Genomic DNA, 18,090 nt, shown 5'->3' with positions numbered 1-18,090 from the left:
TGTTGATATCAATTGCTTATTGATGCTTAATCCTTAAGCCAGTCTTGATACGTTTATGTGTGTGTGTGTTTATTGGGGTTAGATTCAGGGGTACTCTACCACTGAGCTACATTAAGGTTTGCATTCTTGAGATAATCCCATTTGGTCATGATGTAGTATGACTTTTATATATTTGCTAAAATCATTTTGCTATCATTTTGCTGAGAATTTTTTGTATCTATGCTCAAGGATTTGATTTACATTTTCTCTTTGTGTAATGTCTTTCCTTGATTTGGGCACCAAGATAACTCTAACCTCATGAAATGAACTGAAATGATTTTCCTTTTCTCCTATTTGTTTGAAGAGCTTTATGAAATTGGTATTATTTGCTTATAAAATGTTTATTTAATTTACTAGGTAAGCCATCTGGGCCTGACATTCTCTATGTTTGAAGGCTTCAACTTCTAATTCCATTTCTTTAACATAGGACCATTCAAGTGATCTATTTCCTCTGGAGAGCGAGGCTTAGTACATTGTGTCTTTAAAAGAATGAGTCTACTTCATCTAAGTCATTAAATGTTTGGTCAATAAGTTATGCTTACTAGTCTTTTGTTCTCTTTTAGTATCTATAGGCTTGGGTCATGCTCCCTTTCAATTCAAGATATTGTGCCTTTCCCTCCCCACCCTGACCCCTGGCTAGAGGTTTCTTAATTTTATTGATCACTTTATAAAACTGACTTTTGGTTTCATTGATTTTTGTATTATTTTTCTGCTTTTAATACCGTTTAGTTCTGCTTTAATCTTTATTATTTCCTTTTTATGTCTGTTTTCCTTCTAAGATCTTAAGGTGGAAGGATCATTGACTTAGGATCTTTTTTCTTTTCTAATATAAGCATTTAATGCTACAAATCTCTGCCTACATGTTTCTTTCGCTACTTCCACAAATTTTTAGATGTTGTGTTTCCATTATAATTCAAAATGCTGCTAATTTCCCTTGAAACTTCCTATTTTGCCCATGGGTTACAAAGAAGTGTGTTTTTTAATTTCAGATATTGGGAAGTTTTCTAGATATCTTTCAAATGATTAATTTTTGTTTGAATATGTCATGGTCAGAAAACATTCTTCACATAATTTTAATTCTTTTAACTTCTTAAGACTTTTTTATGCCTCAGAATATAGTCTATCATGGTGAATATTTCTTGTGCATTTGAAAAGAATGTGTACTCTGCTGATATTAGGTAGAATGTTCTATAAATACCAATTAAGTCAAGTTGGTAAATAGTATTGTTCAATTTTCTGTGTCCTTACTGATTTCATCTACTTGTTCTATCAACTTCTGGACAAAGAGTAATGAAGTCTTCAACTGCAATTGTGGACTTGCTTGTTTTGTCTTTCAGCTCTACTATTTTTTTACTTCAGATACTGTGAAGCTCTGTTGGTATGTGTATACACATGTACAATTATTAGATCTCAGTGAATTGGCTCACTTCACACTATACAATGTCCCTCTTGTCCCTGTTCTGAAGTCTACTTTTTCTGATATTAACATAGCCATTTCAACTTTCTTTTGATAGGTATTTGCAATTTTTTTTTCATTGCATTGGTGATTTTTGTACTTTTAATTTGAACATAACTACTTCCTTATGTTGAAGTGAGTTTCTTGTCAACAGCATGTGATAGGGTCTTTGGGTTTTTTAAATCCAATCTGAATTTTCTGAAGTTTAATTGGTGTGTTTAGAACATTTATACTTGAGGAAATTATTGGTGTTCTTGGTGATCATAATAATGTTTGTCTCTCTGAACTTAAAAAAATATAAAACATCTTTATATAGAAAGCACAAAACTTATAATATGAACCTATAAATGTTTATTAAGTTTATGTATCTTAAGTAATAATGCTTTCTTATCCGTTATCTTTTTCACTTTACTATGGATTTGTTGTAAATATAATTCCTAATATTTTCAAATCTTAACTTTTTCATATAAAAGTATAAGTGAATAGTCACTATATTTCTAAATCACATTTTACTTACTTTATGAACACATTTCCCTTGTACATGCAGGATAAGAGTAATATAGTAGCTGTCAAATACATAAATCTGTATTAGATCATTTATCATTCATATGATTATTACGTTATACTTTTAATGATAATAGCATGAGTCAGTTTAAAAAGAAAAAGAGTGGCATACATTTGTAAATATCTTGGTGTAGAAATCAGTGACACCATATAGTCCTGAATAAATAATCACCATTTCAATATATGTGTCTGCTTTGGTTCCCAGTAGTCTAAGCTGTAGAGAAGTTGCATTATTTCTGACATGCAGAAGAACATGGTAGTGACTTAACATTAGCATATTTATAAGAATAGTGAGAGTAGTATTTTGTTTTTATCCAAACACCATTAACCAACCCATGTCAAATAAAAGTTAATGTTTAAGAGTAAATGTTCTAAAGAGGCATTACTTTCTTAGCTGAAAGGGAATCCCAAAGGTAAACTGAGAGAAAAAAAAGGTTTCAGAACACTCAGCAATCATTGTGTAATTCTGGAAGATACAAAAAAGATGATATTAAAGAGACATTTTTTAATTGAGGTTTTTCAATGGATCTTCTTTCCACATTCCATACCAATTTAATTTCAAGAATGATGGTAAATAATACCTAGATTAATCCTGAAAGTGAGCAATATCCTGTTTGCCCCAAACATGAAAGGAAGCTCAGTTCTGCAATGGATCATAGACTTTACTCAATTGGCTGGTTCTATTAGGTTTTGTTTCATTTCTTTGTGACTGGGAATTTGTGCAAATTTGGTACTTGTTACAGGGAAATATATATCTATGTAATTCTCTGTGACTGTTTATTTAGTTATTCATTCAACAAATAATCATGGGGTGTGTAAGGCACTGTCTAAAGTGCTGAGTAGGCTTATTGCTATGAAAAGAAGTTTTAAAGAGTTGATAATAGATATGGGAACCACTATCAATCATTGTAGGAAACTACTTAGTAAAACTACCATGTGAAACTATCTATAAACCCACTGAAATCTTGGAAGGAATTGCAAGACTAACAATGTATGTTTTAAGGAATAAAACTTTTGTAAGAACCAGACTCATATTGTGATTTAGTGATTTATCAGAAATGTATATCTGTATATTTCCAGAAAAATATACAGATATTAATTAGAAAAAAAAATAATTTTTGACTTCCAAGCACTAATAAACTAAGATAATTAAAATATCATTAAGAATTTTTTCAAGAGTACAGAAGTTCAAATGAGGAAGACACAACTTGAATTCACTTGCATGATCTGAGTAAGGACATGGTCTTTATTCAAGAGCTGTCACTAGTATTACCCCACCTCAGAAGATGAAAATGTTTTCAGGTTTGTGTGATAGTGCCATGCTACCAAATATTTTTGTTATCTGAAGCTGCTGCCCCTGCCCCTAATAGTGGGCCAATAAAAATCACAATTATGGCCACTATAGACCTCAATAACATTGATACTGACTGTTTAACCTAGGAAAGTACTATCATCATTATAAATATGTAATAACCAAGAAGACATCTTGTGGTCCCATCTCAGAGTAGTGCTCTGATTAAAGACATAATCTACAAGTATTTCAAAATAAATCTTTATCTTTCATTTCTCAGACACAGTGAAAGGAATAAAATGCCACAGCCTCACTGTTTTACTTCCCTTCTGCTATACTCACACATTAGGAATGGCTCCTCATCTCTCAACTGGGACTCTGTGCACACACACGTGTGTGTGTGTGTGTGTGTGTGTGTGAGACACTGGGGATTGAACCCAGAGATGCTTTATCACTGATCTACATCCCCAACTCTTTTAATTTTGATACAAGATGTTGCTAAATGGCTGAGGCTGGCCTCCACCTCAGCCTGGCCTCAGCCTCAGCCTCCTGAGTCACTAGGCTCAGGGGCATTTGCCACCATGCTTGTTCTCACTTTGGAACTTTTAACAGAATTATTTTCCCCAGCCCTGGCAAACATGTTCATGGTTCCCTCCTACCCTGGTCCTTTTCTACTTACTCTGCATGGTAAATCTCAAAATCATCAGTCAGGCAAAGTGAAAGAGGAAACCTAAGTAGGCAAAGCAGGATTCCATTTAGAAGAAGGGAAGAGAAAAGATGAAAGGTCTTAATAGAATAATAATTTTAGTTTTGCTACTCTTGATTTCTAGGCCCTTTTGCAGACTAAGAGTAGAGTCAGAAGTCTCAAAGAAGCTTCAGAGCACATTTATTATAACTCACAAATGAAGTAGCTTAGAAAGGTTAAATGGCATGTCCTTAACCAAACAGATATATTCAATCTGTACATGGGAAGCAGCAGTCTCAGCTGTGTGGGCCTCCTGGAAGCACTGTGCCTATTGTCTGTAGCAAAAAGTCAGCAAACTATAACCCTTGGGCCAAGTCTGACCCAATGCCTGCTTTTGTCAATTAAGTTTTATTTACCTAATGTCTGTGGCTCTTTTCATCCTACAATAATAGAGTTGAATAGTTGTTATAGTTTCTGTACTACTTTATTTATTATCCAGTCATTTAAAGACAGGCTCTTTTCAAAAGTAAGATAACTACCAACTTGTGTCAGGTCCTTCAAGTCAAGAATGCCCCTCACCCACAGCAGTCCCCACACATGGACGTGGCCACTTCACATTGCTTTGTTGACTCTTCTGGTACATAACCAATGATTTGAGGGGGGTTTCTGTTTACTAAAAGACAAAAGAGTAAATTGAGTGAAAAAACTCAGTGGTCCTTCAAAATAAATAACTCACATTTATGAAGGACTTATCATTGGTCCTGATATTGTTTAAAACATCAATGTTTTTCAATATTAACTTATTTAGTATTCACATCAAACCTATCTGTTGTTGATTTACATTACAGTTGAAGGAATGAGACTTCAGAGGTTAAGTAAATTGTAGAAGGCAACACAGCTGTGAAGCAACAGAGACAAGTTACAAATTCAGACACTAGCACTGGAGCTCACAGGCTTAAGTTCAAAGAGAGTTTGCATCTACATAGACTAAATTGTTCTTTGCAATTTCCACATGACACACAAGACTGCATTGGAATAGCCAGGGTTGATTTGAGGTAACCTGTGATATAATGTCTCAGAAGTATAAAGCTCCTTCCAACCATTTGCTCAGTAGATATTTCTTGGCCATCTAATGCATACCAGACCTCATTCTATTAGCTTAAGATGGTTCCTTCCTCAACAGCACTTAGGAATTTCCTTTCTGAGAGGTTCAGGAAGAAAATGAAGACGGAGAATCTAGAGTTTGGGGCTCTGGTTTGTTGTATTCCGCTGAACATCAAGTGACTGTGTTGAATGAAGAGCAAATATATATACACAATGGAGTTTTACTTAGCCATAAAGAAATATGAAATTATGTCATTTGAAGTAAAACGGTTGGAACTTGAGAACATTATTTTAAACAAAATAAGCCAAACTCAGAAGGTCAAGGGTCACGTATATTTTCTCTCATATGTGCATGCTAGAGAAGAAAAGGGAAAAGAAAAGTGAGGGAATATTGAAAATCAAAGGGAGATCAATAGAGTGAGGAGAGGGTCTAGGAGGAAGAAAGAGGGAAGGGAAACGAGAAATTATATCAACCAAGTTATATTGTTACATTGTACACTTGTCCGAGTTACAGTGTTACATTGTGTGTACATACAAATAAACAGTGCATTATCGTTATCTAGAGTCACCCTACTGTCAATAAAACACCAGAACTTCCTTCTCTGCTCTACAACTTAGTATCTATTAATCAACTTTCTGTGTTCCTCCCTTCTCCCTAGGCTCCCTAGCCTCTGACAACCATCATTCTACTCTCAACTTCCATGAGGTCACACACTTCTCATATTTAAATCCTAGTTCTGAGATCTTCTTTTCCCTTGAAATGCCACCCACTTTTCTTTATGGAAATTCCTTGTCTTCCTGGCATGCAGGGTTAGAGTGACCTCATTTACAACCATACTATAGTCATCCTCATTCCTATATTTATCTTTAGATCATTGAAAAATGGCCAAATATGGGTTTATTACTATTTGTTTATTAATTGTTATCTTCTCTTTTATGTTCATCTGTACACATTCGATTTTGAACTATGATAATGCAAACTTTCAGGGTCAAGGATCAAAACTACTTTGGTAACTCATTGAAGCAATTTGTAGAGTTTAACACATTTGTAATAATGAAATATTCTAAATCTTTCAATTTAAGGGTCAGGGTCTCCTAAGTTCACCTTAAATAAGGGATACTTGCTAAAATAGAAAAATAACAGAGATATTCAAGAGCAATTGTGTAACCAACTCAGAGAAAACAAGCGCTGTTATCTTTGTCTTTTCTAAAGGAAGGAATTGTTGCTCTGATACAATTAGAAAAATTCAGTCTGTTTATTTCTCTATGTATCACTTTAGCCACAATGTCCATGTATTTCACTGTTTCTCTTTCTTCTCTACCTCCTAGTAGATTGTCAATTGATTCAGAGCGGAGAAGAAAGATACACTGCCATTCCTGTATCTGTGTCTCCCTTTGCTTCAGTTTGCTATGGTCAACTTTTTTTTTTTTCACTAGTTAAATTCTTACTAGTTTATAACTGATCTAACAAATCATTTTCGTTCATATTTAACAATTTTTTTGCTTAAGACCACATGAAGTGCTATTATCCAGCCCAAATATTGTCAGCACATGGAATAGGTATCCATCCTTAATCATTTCAGCTGAGAACAAAGGAATGGTGTCCTGATGTACAGAATTTGGCCATTGGTATTATCTAACACCAGACTGAGGGCCTCCTCCACAGCCGAGAGGAAGGGGCAAGGACAAGAGGACTGTATGCAGCTTAAGTACAGAATACCCTTGAAAGGCATCGATGATTTAGAATGTGTTTTGGAGTTTGTAACAGTTTTTAAGGAGGATGATAATCTAATACAGAAGGCAAAGGCAGATCAGTACACAAAGTGTGACATGTGAAGCACGACAGTCTTTAAGTTCTTAGCGTTCCTAAGAGAAGGAACTTTTTTCTTTGTCTCTTCTAGTAACTAGCCCAATAAATGATATATGAGAGATTATCAATACATATTTGTTAAACGAGTATGAACAGCATGCACTATAGATGAAACTGAACATCTCTAAGTTAAAACCATCATTATGTGAAACTTTTCGCTATGTATTCTTCTCAGTGAATAGTATCAGTCAGCAAGAGGCTCAATGATCTATGCCATAGATGTATAATATTTTCCTGTTTAAGACCTCCTTAGTGGGAAATGTACACAGAGGTCACATTTCAGTTTGTTTGATACCATTCTAGACGTGAGCCTTATTTAAAAAGAAAACTTAAGTCCCAGTTATGTTAATCAAATAATCTTTGTATCTCTTGGAAAATGTATTTGATCTCTTATATAACAGCAAACCATCATGTGTTGGCTGCATTCATATTTGCTCTTGTAAGACTAGCCCAAAATGTTTCCACTGATCTAGAAAAACAAACCCACAAGCATCTGCTAAAAAGTGAGCAGCTTATAGTTGGAATCAAATAACTTACAGTCCTAACTGGGGGCAATTTTGGCCTAAGCAGAAGACCACTCTAGATTCAAAAGATTTAATTCAGTGTAGAGCTCGGGAAAGTCTAGTTGCCCACAATATATGAAAGATTTAAAACTTTTGTACTTTGTATCTTATGGCAATGCTGGGAAGAGATGCAATTGACCTTAAATCCCTGTATATGGCAATGAAGCAGCAAACAGACAATTAAGGAGAAAAATCTGAAGGCCAAATGTCAAAAGTAAGAACGTTAACCCTGAGTTGTGACATTTTAAAAATGTCCTTGGCTCATATTGAAGTGCAAGTGCTAATGTGGCCATTTATTTGTCTATTTATAAAGGGAAAAAGCCCTGAAATTTCTAAAATGTTTGGAAATGGATCTTATTCTTTCTGAAAAATAACAACAAGCTGCTATTTTCAACCTAAGGGTCAAAACTGAGAAGCATCCATTAGTACCCATCAAAACTTACATATGCAGCATGCATGTCTTGAAGCAAGAATTAGCACATTTTATTTTTATGTTGGCATATACTAATATTTTATCTGAGACATAAGGAAAGAGACATTCTAAAATGTTTGCACTTAGTGGTAAGAATGAAATATTTATTCTAGAAATTCTAATGAGGTACCTATAAAATAATGTAGAAGGTAGTATGTACATGCTTCCAGTCTTCTCCTCAATTTTGATCGTTAGCACAATGCCACTTTAAGCAGAGAAAGTCCCTTTAGACTAAATGTTGATCAAAAAATCATTAAATGTATATTTCTCAGGCTGGTAAGCAGCCACAAAATTTTTATTTTCTAATTAAATAACTATAAAATTACTGAATCTTATGCTTTAATTAATATTCCCCTTTTCTGCTTGGCTATTCAATAGAAAGGAGAAAAGTTTTAAAAATAGGTATTTTTTCAATATGTATTTTTTTCATAGAAAAAAATAGTCTTCCCCTTTATGTGCTGGAAATGGTTCATTAAAAGTGTCCTTCATCTTATAGCCTTAGAAATATCTATGAAAAAGTGACTAAGAAATACTTAAGCATTAGATAAAGTACAATGTTGATATTTTGATAGATATAGAAGTGTATTTGGATGGCTCTTTTGGTGTGCGAGATCAAAACAACAATCTTTGAGTGATGAAGGTATCTACGTTTGCTCTGTCATGAAGCGTCCTTCAAACACCTTGCCCATATTTAGCTACAGTGTGTGTCATTTGGAGTGCACTTTTGCTACCATTGTTAGGGACGAAAGCCAATGCATTACCTTCAGTTAGAAATAACACTCTCAGATCCTGTTCATTTGCAGTCCTTGAAATTTTCTAGATACTAGACATTTTGACTTTGTCTTCCAGAAATATGTGTCAATGGCAATGCTTTATTTCTTAAAACAGTATGGTACACCAGCACTTAAAACGTAATCTATCAACACTTGACCTGAAGAGTCATAGAGCTTTGTAATGAAGTGGCAGGCTCTAGAGTCAGAGGACAGGATTCTAATGGAGTCTCTACTTCTTAAAGCTATGTTGGGAAATTACCAATATCTGAAAAGGGAATAATAAAATAGCTGTGTATCATCTGTAAAGCTAAGAAAAAATCTATGCAAGTAAAGTACTCCAAACAATATATGGTACAACACAGTTGCAAGCTACTTTTATAGTAAAATTAGTACTCACCTAAAGCTTCATCACTTTCTTGGGCACAACAATTTTATATTACTTTTGCATGTAGTTTTTAAATTGTTAAGAAATGTCTTCCAGACTAGAGAGGCAATTATAGTCTGGGGAAGAAAAAACCTGGACATTGGAATCAAAAAATTTGCAATAAATCTACCAACTGTGAACTTGGACAAGTTCCATAAACTTTATAAATGTCCATTTTCTATTCTTTAAAGTAGGAATCATAAATTGAGATATAAGTGATATAGTCTATCAAGTAATAGATACTCAATAGATAATCATGGATTTGACCAAATTAGATTAAATCCAGAATTCTACATGTCTTCAGTAAAATAACATTAGTTCTGAACTTACCTTGCTCAGAAAGTCTTTGACAATGTAATATGGCATCAGCAGACTGATCATGCACACTGTGTATACATAAGTATTAAAACTTGTGTAGAGACAAGGAAATTGTCTCTTATTCCAGTAGTACATCATTAATCTGATAAACTTGTGAGCTGGGATGAAGTCCTAGCTCCTTCTCATTTCCCTTTGGCTATAACTGCAACCAATGTGTTAGATTTAGGTATGGCAATCAGGTACATTCTAATTACATAAGTGGACACATAAAGTGATGCTCCCTATTCAGATCCCCTTTCTAAAGTGTTTCTCTCAGCTATCAAGAGCTGCTAGCCAAAGGTTATGATTCCTGTCATGAGAGACATGTGACCAATAATTGGTTGATGCCAAGATTCACAGCCCCTTCCTATGCCCCAATTTGGGGCTATCCCAGCTTCGGAGCTCACTGTAGGATCAACTGAATCCTCTGTTGTAACCCTATTGCAGATGTCTTTTTTCTTTTTTTCCTTTGCCTTCCAAAGTTCTCTACAGGTGTATCTCCTAAGCATACTTCTCCATAAGCCTGCTGCACACAGATCTCTTCCCAAAGACTGCTTCCAGGGAACACAATCTAAGGACTCCCCTAGTTTGAAAGGATTTAAAGAAGTGGAACATGAGTCAAATATTTCTTCCTTATCTATCATAGCACAACAGGAGATAGATGAATTCAAAGTGGAGTTGCTTTAAGAACCTTGTCAATCCTTTGAAATCCAAAGTATGCAGTATACCAAACATATGAAGACACACCCACATTCAAGATTACTTATTTGTTGTAAATTTTTTAGAAAGGAATATTTTAATTTTATTTTTGAAATTATTTAGCTATGCTATAATTGATATAATTTACAATAGGCTGATTTTTCAGCATTTTGCAAACATGGAAATTCTTGCAAAGTGGGAAAAATGTATCCACCAAAGTGTTTTCAAATGTAATAAAAGTTTTATGAATACTAAATTAAATAATTAATGAAGTTGACATAAGGTTATGTCTTAGAGACATTTAATTAAACATTTATTCATTTTGATTTTGTAGTTTCCTTTTTCTATTCTGAAGCCAATAAAATTAATTTCAAGGACTCCAACCTTATACGAAGGTCCTTGGAAATCTCACAGGCCATTGAAATTTTCAAAGCCCTTGAAAAATCTGAATAAAAATCTGGTATACATTCACAAAAGACAAAGCATGAGCTTTTTCCTTTTTCTTATAACTCTTCTTTCTAGAATAATGCTAGGTAGGCACAACCTCAATTGTTTGAATATAGACAGACTTTATTCATAGTCCACTAAAGTTTGAAAAAGGGGAAAGAAAGTACAAGGAAAGACTATTTAACCCCAAACTAACTCAGGTTAAACTAGGGTCATTCCCTCTCTTAGTTCCAAGAAAATGTTCCATTTCCTTCACTTTTATCTCATGTACAAAACTATGCCAGTTTTTGTAACTATGGCCAATCAGATGTTACTGATTTCCCCTTCCCTCAATAAAGTATTTCACATTATGCCCTCAACCTTGGCATGTTAGAGATTACCTAAGCACATACATCCACATATCTTTGTGTGATACTATCCTCCATTAGTCTCAAAAAACTGGGTTAATAAACCAATTGTTTTGAATGCTATAAACATGGAAAAAGATATAATAGACTGTGTGTGTGTGTGTGTGTGTGTGTGAGAGAGAGAGAGAGAGAGAGAGAGAGATTTAATTAAGATCAACTACTCATATTCAGTTTGCTCAAGTCATTAAATCACCAAAGTTAGCAATGGAAAAGTCTTACTCTATTAAGAAAGTGTTCAGTGAAGTTTATGCAAGATTGCACCATTGTCATGTGAGCTCTTTCCCACTGTTTCCAGAAATTATGGGGAAATATGTACCCATAATATTTTTTCATTAACAAGATAGCCTTTGTTCTATATCATCAATATCTCAGAGAGTGTATGTGACAGGATAGTATAAGACTTTATTTTTTTATCCAAAATGACCTTCAAATTAAATTGCAATTCTAATTCCTCAAAATTAAATCTTAATTTGATCTAAAATTGATCCTTTTAGATACCATTTGCATTTGTATGAGTATAAAATAAAACATTAGCCAGATTAAAAATATATAACTAGGGTTGATCTGTATTTCATTCAACATAAATTCAAATAAATGTATATAAACATATGGGCAAGTGGAAAGAACTGACTAAACTTTAATTTACGATTCCTTTTCAGAATTCAGCAGAAGTCCATGTATCAATCTTAACATCTGCTAGTTATTGAAAGTCTGTTTCAGTATATGTCCACCAAAATTAGCTTGTATGTGAATCCATTCTGAAGCATTTTCAGTAAAAATGACCATTTTTACAAATTATTATTTTCTTTGGTTACATTCCATTCAACTCTTTGTCTCATTTCAACTACTCCTTATATAAACTTCAGTATTTTAGCCCATACATTTATCCTACTGAAAGGTCAATACATCCAAGGGAAAAAAGAAGTTTTATTCTGACATGTAGCCATCATTTCTCTGTCAAAAGTAGTGGTTTGTACTGGGGATGTAGTTCAGTTGGAAGAGTGCTTGCTTTGCATGCACAAGGTCCTGGGTTCAATCCCCAGCACCATCAAAAAAAAAAAAAAAAAAAAAAAAAAAAAGAAGTGGCTTAATATCTTTAGCGTTATTTAATCTCTGAGACTCATTTTATCACTTGTGAATAATATGTATTTGTGGGATTATCCTAAGGATAATAAAACAGCTCATGTTTAATGAGGTCTTGGATTTATCAAGCTCTTTCCTATACACTTGACACAAATTGTCTGACTTAATTCCCACATCTTTTCTGGAAGATATAACTGAAAGTAATCCTCATTTTACAGGTAAGGAAACTGATGAAAATAAGATTACACAGACCATGTGCTTAATAATATGTTTAGTATATTGTATATTATATATTTTATGTGAAATATTATATCCAAAATTATCTATAAGGATTAGTAGTAAATTTTAGAGAAGTAGAGTTGGTATTTAGCTTGGTTGATATATGCAAGTCAGGGTTCTTCAGAGAAATAGCATCAATAGGATATGCCTATACGTAAAGAGAAATTAATTTTACTTCATTAACTTCCTTTACTGTGGGATTGGCAAGTCCAAATCTCTGTAGGATGAGCCAACAGTCTGGAGATTCAGGTAAAAAGTTGATATTGTAATCTTAAATCCCAAGACTGGAAACTCAGGCAAAATTTCTATATTGCAATCTGGAGGTAGAATTCCTTCTTTTCAGAAAACCTTGTTTGCTCTTAAGGCCTTTGATGAATTGAATGAGGACTACTCACATTATCAAGGAAAATCTTTTCTACATACAGCCAACTGGTGGTAAATATTAATCACATCTAAAAAAATATTCTCACAGTTACATCTAGAGTAGTGTTTGGCAAAACAACTGCGCACCATAATCTAGCCAAGTTTATACATGAAATTAAGCATCACAGTATATCTGACTTTTTTAAAAGTTCCATGTTGTTCTATTATATTTAGGATAAGAGATTTTGTTCAAAGTTGGGCAATCTGACTCCAGAGTCCATGGATCTATGACTTTGTTGCATAAGTGAAACACTTAGAAGTATCTCATAGAGGCACAAAATCGTGATTGAATCTGAATCTAACTTACATTTTGGGTACTTCTGAAGAGGAACCTCAATCATACTGTCATGCATTAAGGTTTCACTCAACATTCTCCCTTCTTTTGTCAACCCTTCTTTATTTCTCTGCTCTAATCTCTTCCATATATTTCACAATTATATTGTTGACAAGATGTACTTCTGAATCTTATTCTGAACATTTACCTTTAAGATCATTAAATAAAATTTTTGTAAGTATGTTATTAGTAACTCTGTCCAGGTTGGCTAGTAGTATTTCATATGCTTTCATATCTTTCTTATGTTCTCTTTCCATGATGGGCATTTCTGGTTCACTTTTTGCACTAAACCACTTTTTACACAAACCAAAAGGTGACACCATGTAATGGTCTAATAAGTGTTCAAAAATGTTGGCCTAATAACCTAAGACCATATGGTAAAGTTAAAATAGTACTTGCCTAAGATTCCCCATCTATAAAATGAAAATAATCATGGAAATAGAAATCATAGGACTGTAATGAGGATTCAATAATAATATAATACACATTGAATATGTAAAATAGTTTCTTGCAAATAAGAGGTATCAGTGGATGAAATTATATTTTCATAAGAATATAATTAATGGGCTACAAAAAGATAAATTACACATTTCTAATTCACTGCTTCAGAAAAGCACTGTATTCTAGAAAGAGAGTAAACCTGAAAGAAGAAGCAGAGGATGCCATATGCTGCACCCAATGGTTTTTAAAACTCATCCTTTCAAGAGTGGCTTCCAAATGAGCCGATAATCTGGTACCAACCTGTGCCAATGTTCTATCTGTTCTGGTTGAGGACAAAAATGGGAAATTTATGAAGTGAGTGAACATGTGTGTGTAAGTTGCCAACTCTTCTTGCTTGAGAAAGACTCTTATTCTGAAATCATAACCATACTGAACTTTTCGATATTATTTATTTTCTAAAGATACTCTGAATTCTAGACTTGACTTTGCCACTCATTAACTTGTTAAGTTGAAACAGATGTTTTTAGCACATTGTTTTGCTTACAAAATAAAAACAAATACAAATCTTGAACTAAAAGTAAATTTGAAGTTTCCATAAAATAATAAAATGCTCTTCCACTGAGGCTTCAATCAGTAACAGCAAAAACAAAAACAAAAAAAAAAAAAAAAAATTTTAAATGTGTTTCTATGTCTGAATCCAAAAATTAAGTCAAAAGTGCTTTTTAGTTTTGTAAAATAAAATAAAAAGATTACAACCGATCAGGAAACACTACATAGAGCAATGTGGGTTTGTCTCCTTTTTAAAACACAAAAAATTGGGAAAAAATGTCTCCCTGACTTTGAACTTGGTGCACATTAGTCTCTCCAGAATTTGGATAAAGTTGAGTGGGTCAACTTAAAATCTTGGAATCTTTTGTGGTGATGCCAATACCTATACTCAAAGAAAAATAAGAATAGGAACATGTAATCATTTATCACAACTATGTTTCCATACTTCTATGAAGAAATGAGAGCAAAGTAGCACACTATTTCTTGTAGAAATATGAATGAATCCCTTATGTAAAACTGGCTTTATGAAAATCACCTTGATTTACTCCTTGACAAGTTGGCATCTTTGAATTGCATAAATTGCTTCTCCAACCCCTGTGTAAATCTAGATAATCAAGTGAAGCTAAGACAGAAATCTACCTAATTTAAGTCAAGATTTCCTTGTGAATAAATAAAATGCTGAGAATTATGAAGCTCAGCTGGTCTCCTAAGCTCTGCTGATACTTGAAATACATGACTGATTCCTCAAGGACTTCATCCATAGAAGAAACAACTGGGAAAATATTTTACAATAAAGTGTTGATTTACATTAAACTGTATTCTATGGCAGACAACTGGGAGAAAAGCTTTTCTTTTCTTTTTTAATTTTATGAGTTCTTTTTCTCCAATGATGAAATAATAAGCAATGGATGATCCTCAATCTGACATTACACAATAGCTACCTGATTGAATCTGGCATTGTTGGAGTGAACTCATTTTTATACTACTACTCTTTCAGAGCTTCTCAGATTGGTTTCAGATAATACCTGAGCTTTCCACATTAAATTAAGAGATATATACATTTTTCCCCTTCACATTATAGCACTATGTTCATAAATTCAATTCATAATGGTCAGGCTAAGGAGGACCTGAGTCAGGCACTGCACTGATCACTACAATAAACTCAACAATTGGCAGACAACTTTTCTGGCTTGACGTCCTCAAGAAGAGGCAAATCTAGGGTTGTAATGTAATCAGTAACATTTTAAACTTATACTCCTGTTGTTTTAGTTCCATTTCACCACTGAGTCACATCCCCAGTTCTTTTAATTTTTTTATTTTTAAGACAGAGTCTCACGAAATTGCTTAGGTCCTCACTAAATTGCTGAGGGAGGTTTTGAACTCATGATCATCCTGCCTCAGCTTCCTGAGCTGCTGGGATTACAGGTGCATGGCACTGTGCTGGCCCATTTCTCAAAATTAAACACTTTTCTCTTATCCTAAAGCATTGTATTTCTAGGCACAAAGACCTCTGAGTAGTAAATGCTTGCAAGTCCGTTTTCATGAATACTATTGTGACTTATTTTATTTCCTTTTCTCTTTGCTATTTTTTGGAGGCAGGGTGTTCTTTAATTGTTGTTGTTTTAGATGTAGGTGGACAAAATATCTTTATTTATTTTTTTTAATTTGATGCTGAGACTCAAACCCAGTGCCTTACACGTGCTAGGCAAGCACTCTACCACTGAGCCACAACCTCAGCCCTATTTTCTGCTTATTTATTAAGTGTTTGCACAAATCTTTGCTTTACATTGCTCTGATGAAATACCTTGAAAAAATAACTAAAGAAAGAAAGATTTATTTTGGCTCAATTCCAAAGTTTCAGTTCATGATTGGTTGGCTTTATTTCTGGGCTCTTTAAGCTTCAGCACATCATGGAGGAAGAGAGAGGCAGACCTACACTGCTCACCTGGCTGAAGCTGGGAAGGGGTAGGCGCACAAAATATCCCCTTCAAGGACATTCCCCCAGTGACCTAATTCCTTCAACCAGGCCCCACCTCCCAAAGTTTCAACCACCTCCTAATAGTGCCACCAGCTAGGGACCAGCCTTCCACACATGAGGCTTTGGGGGACATTGTAGATCCAAGCTACAACAACATACAATTAAGAAAATGCTGTTTCTATTTGGAAAAATTGTTGAATTTATTTAACAATAATTCCTAAATAACTTAATATTTCACCCAGTGATTTTTTGTCTTGGGGATTTAGAGTTCTACCTTGAGAATTCTTTTTTAGTACAGCAATATTATACTTTCTATCAGGTCTTTATGTATACTAGTCTTTTTTATTACAGAATAAAGGTACATTCTTGATTTGTTTTCTCTTAAGTAGGTGATTTCTATTTTCCTGTGTATATATGAAATTCTAATACAAAATTGGAGATAATAAAGCTATTTGCCTATGACACTGAAACTGTTATAAAACGTCTAAATATCTTCCCATAAAGAAGTTTGATGTAAAACATAAATTGCAAGACAAAGATGAGAAAAAAATTTCACCTGCTGTCCCAGGATAAATGTAAAAAGTACATGAAAGCAGTTATTAAAATATTGAATGAGGGCTGGCAATGTCATTTAGTGGTAGCATGCTTACACAGAATGTGTGAGGCCCTGAGTTTTACCTTCAGCTCTGCAAAAATTTTAAAATACTGGATGATAGTGAACATTAGAAGTTTCAAAGTAAATTCAAAGATTATTGAATATATAGATTATATAGTCAATAGTATAAACTCTGAAGAAAAAAAGCAATGTCTTATAAGACAAAAAATGTGATTATTATACTCAGAAATTGAACTTATAGAAATTTATCTGGTTTTCAAGATGGCGGCCTAGAGGGTGGCTGCATTACGTGTTGCTCCAGAACTCAGGATTCAAGAGAGGAGATATTGAGACGCTTGGGTCCAATTCAAAGTAGCCGGGTGACTCTCACCCCCTGGGGGGGCATCCCGGATGGGACGGGGGTCCCGGAATGCAGGAAACTTTGTGAAGTAGAACTGTCGGCGAGACGCCCCTCCCCCCGCTGGAGCGCCATAGAGGAGGCCGCTCGGCACAGCGCTGGGACTCCGAGCAGCCACTGGGGCTCCGGCGGCTGCCCGGGGGAGGAGAGGCGGGGAGAACTGTGTGGACTCAGGACACCGGGGCCTGCCCTGAGGAGGAGGAGAGGAGCGTGGCCACTTGGATTCGGAGAGACTGCGCCAGAGCTGCAGGCGGTTGCCAGAGGAGAAGCCGCGCGGCGAGCTGTTTGGAATCAGTACGACGCTTCTGAACCCCGGGGCCTGCCCTGAGGACGAGGAGGAAGAGGAGCAGCCGCTTGGATTCGGGCGACTATACGGGAACTACAGGCGGTTGCCAGAGAAGGGGCTGCGTGGCGAGCTGTTTGGACCCTGACCACTTCTGAACCCCGGGGCCTGCCCGGAGGAGTAGGAGAAGGAGGAGAAGGAGCGCGGCGGGTCCTTTGGACTCGCAGTGACTGCATTAGCGCTCCAGGCGGCTGCTCAGAGGAGAAGGCGAGTGGTGAGTTATTTGGTCTTAAAGTGACAGCTCCTGAACACAGGGGGGCTGCCTGGAGGAGAAGCGTGGTGGGACGCTTGGTCTTGAGGGACCACACCAGAGCTCCGGGCGGTGGCCCAGAGGACCCGTGCAGCGGGTCACGTGGATTCAGAGCCACTCAGAGGGACTGCTCCTGAACACCCGGGGGGTTATCTGGAGAAGGAGGAGGAACGGGCAGGGTCACTTCGACTCGGAGTGATTGATTGCCCCGGGCTACGGGTGGTTGGTGGGAGGAGGAGGCACGAA

Source organism: Sciurus vulgaris, assembly GCF_902686455.1.
Source record: "Sciurus vulgaris genome assembly, chromosome: 15".
NCBI lineage: Eukaryota > Metazoa > Chordata > Mammalia > Rodentia > Sciuridae > Sciurus > Sciurus vulgaris.
This window is presented reverse-complemented; position numbering follows the sequence as displayed.